The sequence below is a fragment of the Oryzias latipes genome, chromosome 12 (genome assembly GCF_002234675.1).
Source record: "Oryzias latipes chromosome 12, ASM223467v1".
NCBI lineage: Eukaryota > Metazoa > Chordata > Actinopteri > Beloniformes > Adrianichthyidae > Oryzias > Oryzias latipes.
The window spans coordinates 24181756-24191333 of NC_019870.2; positions in this window are offsets into that span (position 1 = coordinate 24181756).

Genomic DNA, 9578 nt, shown 5'->3' on the forward strand with positions numbered 1-9578 from the left:
ACCTTTGCTGGGAAAAGTGCAGCATGGAAAAAGACTTTCACACACACACAAAAAAGGAAGTTTCAAAATTCTCCTTGATGCTTTAAAGATCCACTACAATGAAAACCATGTTTCTGGTGTTTTTAACATGTTCTTTTAGCATTTTTGTGGTGATGTAGGACATATATAAAGAAAATGAAGCTCAACATTGTGTCTCTTTATTCAAATCGTTGTGAATACGGAGTGAAAAAATGCAGTTGGAGGATGTGCTAGAATGACAAGCAACACGCTCCCCGGCTCCGCTCCATTCTGATGCATCCAACTGTAGACAAGTATATCCATGTGTGTCCTCGTTTTCCTAGTTCGCACTGGCAGCTGGTTAAAACTATATAGCTGGAAAGCTTCACTGTTTTTTCCTTTTTTTGTTGTACCGCCAATGAAAGGTTGTGGATGTGGAGGGCTGTAAGATAGGGGATTAGAGAGTAAACAGATGGATGATGGTAAGTGGCAAATTCCTAATGAACTCCTTCTGCTTTGCAGAAACTACATCCTAGAAAATGACAGGTTTGGATTTTGGCGAAAAAATTGTATAACTAAAAATCATAATTATAAATTACAAATTATTATTAAAAGAACACTGGGTTCGCTTTTACAATAGATCAAAAGATACCTGGAGTGGGACTTTAAGGACTTCCTTTATAATCACAGATGGCACATGTGGCAACATATAGTAGAAGGGAAGAGGAGAAATCGATGAATCGTTAAATCTGAAAAATGTCCAAAAAGGATGACAATTTACCCACAGGCATCAATAAGAGAGATATGGGATATGTGCTTGTATTCTTTTGTATACTAATATACAAAAGAAAAAAATTGTAAGAGCGATGCAAAAACACACCAAAAAAAAAAAGAGAAAATCAACATTACTTAGTTTTGATGTGGCAAAAATCGTTCATGAATTTTGTTTGATTTGCATAGAGAGCATGTTTTTAAAAAAGAGTAAAAAAAAGAACATCTTGACAAGGGATGTCACAATTCGGGATTAAAAAGCCAAATCCCATGCTACACCAGTAAACCAAATGGGAAAAGGGAATCGTTGCTTCCCTATTCATAGTATGTCAACGTTACAAGTGTTGAATGATTGTGGTGCGACATTTAAGATTCTTTTCTATTATAACATTACACCGGGCTTAGTATGGGCCAACTAAAAAGTTTTGCTTCACTGTCATTTGCTTATTAGCAAAAAAAGATTTTTCTGATTTTTTCATTCTTCAAAACATGTTGAACTAAAAAAAGAGGAGGAACATTTTAATGAACACTTTCCTAAGTGCAAAGTCCAGGTTAGATTAGGGGTCAAAGTTCAAGTAATATTGAAGCATTCATTCTGTTGCAAATACTGTTACGAAGCTTTTAAATGCATCATGTAGAATGAAATGACAAGTTTGTAGCAAATTACACACTGAGATAATGTGATCCCTGAGCTGAATACCTGTTGTCCTGATTATCAAGCTGTTTCTAACAGAGAAAGAGCTGCTGTGAAACAATTGGCTGGAGATGGTTTCATGCCAGTTTGTTCTAAGAAAAAAATCGTCATGACTTTTTGACAAAGGTTTCATTTGTGACAATTAAGTGAATGGAAGGAACCACATTAGACATGTAGTATAGGGTAGGGAGTGCTTCATAATATTTGTACAACATAACATAGACAGTATATGTTGCACTAAACGTTTGTTAACGTGTTTATTAGACCAAGAAACAGAAAACAGAAAAATGTTTTCCAAAAAGCAGCTTAATAATTGTGACATGGCATTGTTTGTACACCAAAGCAAGGAAATGGGCAGTGATGGTAAAGTATATAAAGCTGACAGCAAATGGTTTGAATACTGGCATTGTCCTTTACATGCTGTAATGGAATTTTTGGTCTGCTTATCTTTGCACAATTCAGCCACCATGACTTTGGCTGATTTTCAGTTTAAAGTCACTTTAGGCTGGACGTCATTACTCCAAAACTCCACATTAGCTTTTTTCCCGTCCACTAATGATGACCTGGCTGATGTGCTTGAATTATTAGAGAACGTTGATGATTTAGCTTTAACAGTCACAACAACAGAGTGTTCGGGAAAGAGGTGAAAAGGTGTGTGGAAGCAGGTTGGAAAGGGGTGGAAGAAGGTTTCAGGTTTGATCTGTGACTAAATAGAGTCATCGATATGATGCAGCTGGAGGTAGCAGAGATGAAGGTGTTGATGTTCTCTTTGGTAGTGATCAGGATGGATAGAATCAGGAATGAATCCATCAGAGGAGCAGCTCATGGTAGAGGTTCTGAAGATAAGTGCAAGGAAGCCGGCTGAGTTGGTTTGGACACATTACGAGGAGGAACAGTGATGATGGTAAAAGGATGCTGAAGTTGGAGCTACCAGGAAAGAGGACTAGAGGAAAACCAAAAAGGAGGTTCATGGATCAAGAGGGTGGTTGGTTTGAACAAGAAGAAAGCAGAGGAGGGGTTTGGATGCAGGATTTATGTTTCATTGAAATTGATTGCTGATCTGTAATATAGGGAGAAACCTTAGCAACCTAAGAAACAAACAAAATACGTTTTATAGTTAAAAATTTGTAGATCACATTTTAAAAGCAGAATATCAGAACAATTCACACAAAGACATCAACGAGTTGCTGTTGATCCAGGACAACAACCAAAGTCAACTACATCAAAGAATTGACAGAAATGTCAAATTTCTTGGAATTAAGATGTTTTTTAAACCATTTGAGGAAATCCACAAACAAACAGATTATAAATTCATTGTCAACAAATTTGTGTCATTACAAAGAATTACAACAAATGAGTTATTATAAGCATAAAGTTTTGAAAATTAGCCACCGGTAATCTTTTCCTGCCAAAAGTGTTTTTGAGACCTCATGGAAGCAGCCATGTTGGAATGAGCAGGAAAAGCCGCTCTACTGTCCCTTGTGGAATGATAATGAACTACAAGACAGAAAACATGGACCAAGTTATAGACAGTGGGTTTTTAAGGAATATTTTGTTTATGTTAATGAGATAGGGGTCTCCAAAATCCCAGTATCAAATATGACACGAATGATTATAAAGTTAAAAGATAAACAAGCTAATCCTGAAGCACTCTGGATATCTTGATACCAACAGTTTTTCAATCATCTTGTCTCTATCATTGATACATTTTGATCCTGCAAACCATTAAAAATCATTCTGCACCTCATCTGAATATGCGTCTTCTCTGTAACTCGGGAACAATTTTTATATTTTGTACACTTAATGCACATGCCACTGTTCATATACTGCCAGTGTTATGAGGGCGCTCTCCGGGAGAAAATCCCTGCTATGTGTAAATGTCAGGTAAAAAAAAATTCCCTCATCTGCCAGAATAGCGTTAACCTTCACCATTTTGTTCCACTGAGCCCAGCTCTCAGGGAAAAGCGCTGCGATGTGCTAAGTCTCCTCAGCGCGCCTCCTTTTTCCTTCACGCCTTTCATTACGGGAATGTGGAGTGAATGCTGCCCTTTTCTGTTGCAAGTGTGTTGAAGAAAGCATACATTTTAATGACAGGACCTTTACTTTTGAATATCAGAGACTAGGGAAGAAAATAAATCGCTGTTCAAAAGGAGATAACATTCTTGGCATTGTGGGATTGCAGGGGATTGGCCAGCTGTGTGGCAGCGACCTCCACGCTGAGACCAACCTGTATAAATTAAGATATAAATAGCCTCATCTAGTGCAGTATTACCAGGGGTGTGCTTGAGTGTCCAAGCGCATGTTTAATATATGCATGCAGGTGCGTGTTTGTGTGCATGCTCACAGTCGTGCAGGGAGCAGAGACAAAAAGAGCATGCATATGTCCTCAGTGCAATCTGGTTGCATGACAGCTGTGTGTGTGAAGACACACACTTCTGACAGAGTGCTGGGGAAGCCTAAATCCTGCTCAAGTGTAAGGCAAATAGTGGCGGCACTGTGTGGTTATTGTATTTTCTTAGCTGGGATCCCAGTAAAGACCCTCCGGCCTGCGCTGCCTGCCTGTCACTGCGGTCATGCTGCCATCAGCGGCCAGCTTCGCAATTCAGCCAGAGACCTGGCGCAGACCCTGCAAGGAAATTAAAAGGGGATTAAGGCTGGCTGACACTTTGTGGCCGATTACTCTCTCCCCCTTTTTTTCTCCTTTTTTTGCATGAGAAGCTGGGGCGATGGGTGAAGTGGCATCTAGACTTGGCTGGGGAGAGCTGGGCGTGGCTTGAAAGTGGGATTCAGGCAAGCGAAGAGCAATAGATCGCAAATTCTTCAAGAACTAGTCCAGTTTCTTTGTTTGAGCTATAGGTTAGGCTTGAGGTTTAGCACACACAGGCAGACTGAAGTCCTTTTTTTCAGTCATTGTCTGTGATGGGCTTTTAATAAAGGGGAGAAATCGGACAGCCATCACGTCTGTACAGTACATTGGATAGATTTTGAATCCTGTAAAATACACAAACCTGAAATCATGGAAAAAAAACATTCTCGACTACTTTTAGCCCAATTTTCCCTTCTAAAAATACTGGTATTATAACTCTCCATGTTTACACTTTTTTAAGTCAGAACTATTGTGACAAACTTAAAACCAAATGGGATTTTTTTATGACTGATCTGCGTGAAATTACCCAAAGCAACATGGTATTTAAAACTTTCATAAAGTTTAAATAAACGTGTAGCTGATTGGTTCATGAACTGCATTCTTTTTCAATAAATGTCTCAGTTTCTCTATTACATACACTCAACCTTAAACCTTCCAGCAAAATGAAATGTCAGTTTAACCCTTTCGTGCCTGAATTTACTTCCAATTATATAAAAAATTTATTCTTCAGTGTTTTTCTGTTCGATGTGATGGTAGATTAAGTGGACTCCTAGATTAAATGGGATGTTGTGAATCAGCGATGGCGTGAAGGGGTTAATGGCTAATCCAGTGGCGGTGCTAAAACATTTTATATGGGGGGGCAAGAGAGGGGCAGAAGACATTAGAAGGATGTCAAATTTAAACAGCAGAGTGGAAGGCTGTTAAAAATGAAGGCATCAAAAATAATAACAGTTTGAGGGGCTCGAGATTTGTATTTAAAGATTTTGCTTTGTTATTTTTTTTAATGCATAAGGAAGTTTGTATTGATTTTTCAATCTTTGTCAAAAACAATACTACAATTGACTCAAAAATTGGGAGGACAAGTGGGGAGGCAAAGCTTTTTGATGAGGGGACAGCTGCCCTCCCCCAACAGGCATGTAAGCAATGCGGAAAAATGATTAATTTCTGTTCTCCCTTACTTCCACCTCTGAACTTTGCTCCTCCTCTGGTCGTGGTCTTCACCCTCTGGTTGACCATTCGGGGGCGCAGTGTGTGAACTGTGCTCATGTCCATGCACATCAGGCAGCTCAGGTTTGCTGCCTCTTTGTGTTAAGACTCATCGCTGCAGGAAGAGCAAACCATACAGATGCCAGTGTTTGGTCTGCTAATTAGCAGTTTGTATTAGTAATTAATAGACATTACCAGTCAACCGGGCTCCTGCTTGGCAGCCTGTGAAGAAGATCCAGGCACTCTGAGCTTCCTGCTGCACGGCAGAGCCAGGAGAAATTTTAGCATTGCTGCTGCTCTTTGGTCTGACTACAGTCACTTTTTCCCAAAGGAGCATTAAATATACAGCTCGCAAAGTCTGATGATGAATCTCAGAAACCCTTTTTTAGAACAGCTGCCTGTCAGAAATTATGGAAAACAGTCAAAAGTGAGAAAAACATTTTTTTTTTCAATTTTGGGTTTTATTGACAATGATTGTTTTGCGTTGTTATATTGTAAGAAAATAATAAAAATAAAAAAGTGAACTGACGTGACGGTGTTCAGATTCCCTCACATCAGTGCTGCATGAATTAGACTGTGTCTATACTGGGACACAGATAATTTTCAAACTCATCCGCCCCTAAAGCCTTTAAAGTGAAAGTACAACAATTAGCCGAGAGGCTTTAATGCGCTAAACAACAATTTGTGTCAAAAATGAGCTGTGCTGCAGCGAGTGTGAGGTGAAGCAAGGTGTGTTGGGGTGGCAGAGTTATCAATTATCCAGTGCGCAGTGGCATTCTGGCTTCCTCCAGATCTGGTGTTAAATTAAGTTGTCAGTTCTGTCTCTCTGATTTCCCCCATCACATGAGCACACTGTGATGGTGCATGACGGCTGCTTGCCGGAGCGCCTCGCTGGCTGCCGCTCTGCATCTCGCCTGCAATTCATCAGCCTCTGAACAAACTGATCCAGCCTCGGCGTCGACGCCAGCGCATGCCGCGTTGCGCTGGAGCCAGCCAGCCCACCAAGCGTTGTGGCAGAGGAAAAAGTCTCGGATCACCTTCCAAAACCCGCCATAGAGGACGGATGGGCTGCAGTGGACTTTTGCCCCCGAGTCTAGGGCAGGATGGTGAGTGTTTGAACTTGAAAGGGTCCGTGTGAGTGTGTTTGTTGGTGTCTTTGCAAAAACAACAAGATGAAGGAGAAAAGACATGAACAGAGGAAGAGTGTCATCTTAGGAGCTGCACACAGCACTGCACTGCCTGTGGGCTTCTCTGTCCTGTTGGGGCAAGGCCTCAGGTGAGGGCAGAGAGTATGAGACACCAAGCAGGGAGGCTTGGCACATAGGCACTATAGCCACTAGCTCCCTCCCAGCACACTCCAGAGTTGAAGGACACCAGAACATTTAGTCAGAAAGGGAAGGAAATGCAGGGACAGGAGTTTACCAGTAAAAAAAAAAAAAACAAACAGAAAAAAACAGCTAACTGCAGAGCAGTGGGGCGCTAAGCTCTCACTGTTTAAGTATTTATTTGTGATGAACAGTTATGACAGCACACTTACAAAGCATGTGTTTAATATGGAGAGAGCTCACGAGGGACGAGGATGGTTCCTTAAACAGGGCCGGCACTCGAAGGAGACCGCGGGGACATGCCAAACTCTGCCTGGCCCTCCACCTCCCGTCTGCATTCAGAAACACTTGCCGTCCCTTTATACTTGCTCTGTCTCTGCTTTGAATAAAACATGAAACACTTTTTCTGCGATATTAACCTACTTATTGAAAAAAGACAGTGATTTATGTCGATTTGGTTGGCTTTCAGTGCTGCCCAGCTGTCACTGCCGCGCCTGCAGCCCAAATTACCCAGCAATGATCTTTCACTTCAGTTAGGGGAATAAGCAGTCCTTTAGCACTTCAAAAAGCCTGACTGTGCTAACCGAATGTTGTTTTCAGGCTTCTTAAGTTCACTAATTATTCAATCTGGGTAATGACGAGCGCCTTATTGACCTTGCGGAAAAAGGGTGTCTTCTTTTATCTTCATGCTTCATGTTTTTCAGGCTAATTTAGGGAAACAGTGCTTAATCTTTCACCAAAAGAGGCAAAACACAGCCGCAGCGGGAGGATCCCTGTGGTTGATAAGCACCATCCAGGCCCGGGTGTGTTACTGGCACCGGGTCCGGCTGCCATGGATCAAACAGTCATAACCTCCTGTTCTGAAGATAAGCTGCAGTCAGATCTGCAGGGGATCTTTAACCAGAGAGTAGTCTGTTGGGGTAAGAAAGCGGCAGAACAGACGGGGGAAGTAAGCATGAAAAAGAATGAGCGGGTGGGAGGAGTGAGGGATGGCATGAGTGTGTGGGTGGTTTGCCGGTGACGTGCCTGAACAGAAACCGGAGGGGGCCGCGGACGGAGCCCCTGCGCTTAATTGGGCACTCAAATGTTACCAGGTCCCTTCCCAAATAACTTGGAGGCGACACATGGCCGAAAGAGGGAGCATAGAGGAGCTTGTGGAGAGAGGAAATGGAGCAGAGGGTTTAGCACCTCCTGCGGCCAAGTGTTTTTTAATCTCTCTCTGGGTTTTTTTTGTTGTTTTTTTTGCTCGGGAAGGCTGACTGACTTGTGTATTTGCACTCTCACTGTGCCAAGGATGACAGGGCAAAATTAACCCCGCAGTGGTGGGAAAACTGAAATCTGTTTGGTATAAACAAAGAACCAAATGACCTTTAAAATATTCTCTTAGCGACTTGAAAAAATAAAAGAAGAGTGTTAAAATTACAAATGAAACAAATTTTTGTTAACAAGGATGTGCAAAGGACAAAATGGTTAATAAAAACAACTATTCACATTTGCGCTGGAACACAAGCTTCTTTTTCTTTCAGTGCATCAAAGCCTCCACCAGCTAATTCTTTTCTTATATAAATAGCTCTTGGTGGAGAAGGTAGCTGCCGCATAGAGCTCTAACCCTTCTGTCCCTGAAGCTACAGCCAGGATAAGCTGTGTGTTGGATTGGCACATCGGGCTGCCTGGGGCCTGCTGCTGCGTTGGCCGACCAGTACAGATGGAGGGCAGGGCTGCGCAATGCCAGCTTGTCAGTCGGATTAAAACGACTCATTTATTCACTGAAGTATCGTGCAAAGCGACCAGGCCAAAGCGAGGTGGGGCAAAAGGGGGAGGAGGGTCGAACAGCAGCATGAATACGAGAGATGCTGCTCTGCTCTCTGGGCATCAGTCCTCCCTTCTTGCTCATCCCACTCCTCTCCCTTTTTAGCGGTTACTTATTTTTTTGGGGCTGCCAGAAGCCATTACCACAGTGTACGGAAGGCGGACGGCAGGGTGGCATCTCCCAGTGCCCTGGTGACAGATTGCCGCTCGGCACTGGCGGCTAAGGGGGCGAGGGTGGAATGTGATTGGCGCTGATGGCCAGGAAGTGGACACTCAGGGCCAGAGAAGAGCTGGAGGAGGAGGAGGAGTGCAGAGAGTGTGGGAGAGGATGACAAGACCAGGCTGGGTGACCTTTTGCACATGCTACCTAAAGAGACAGAGGTCTGCTTTTAAGAGCATGCTTGGCAGTGGTGGTCGCTGCAGTGGTGCAGGCCGAACACGGATGCCAGGGCAAGAAGAGCCCTGATGCTGACTCCTCTGAGTCGGTCCAAAAGCCAGCTGTCCCTGCAAGACTTCGGGGAGGATAAGTAGAGGACAAATGGCAACTTTAGCTCCTTCATCCAAGATAGTTTACTGCAGATGAACTCAACTCTGTCTTTATAGGATGCTGCCAACATCAGTCTTTGCTCCCTCAAAGTCAAGAGGTTTTTGCAGGAACCCTTTATAAACATTGGTGATACAGATATTTCTGAGACCCCTATCTCATTAGCATTATCCAAACTGTCCGTCAAAACCCACTGTACATAACTTGTAATACATCCTGTAGTTCATTATCATACCACTAGAGGCAGTAGAAGGACTTTTCATGCTCATTTCAAAATGGCAGCCTCACTGACATCTGAAAAACACTTCTGGTGGGAAACCTTTGGCTAATTTTCTAAACTTTTTGGTGAAAATATCTCATCTATTGTTATTTTATTTTTTAAGTTCATGTATATTCCTATTCCTGTAATACTTCCTGTATTAAAAGAATGTAAAGTTTGCTTCATAATGCATCCAATCTGTCCTGACCACATTCATCACGGTCTGGTTTGGATCAGCAACTACACACAACAGGAACAGACTACAGATAACCATCAGATCTGCTGAGAGGATTATTGATTCCACTCTTCCCTCCATTCAGGACCTG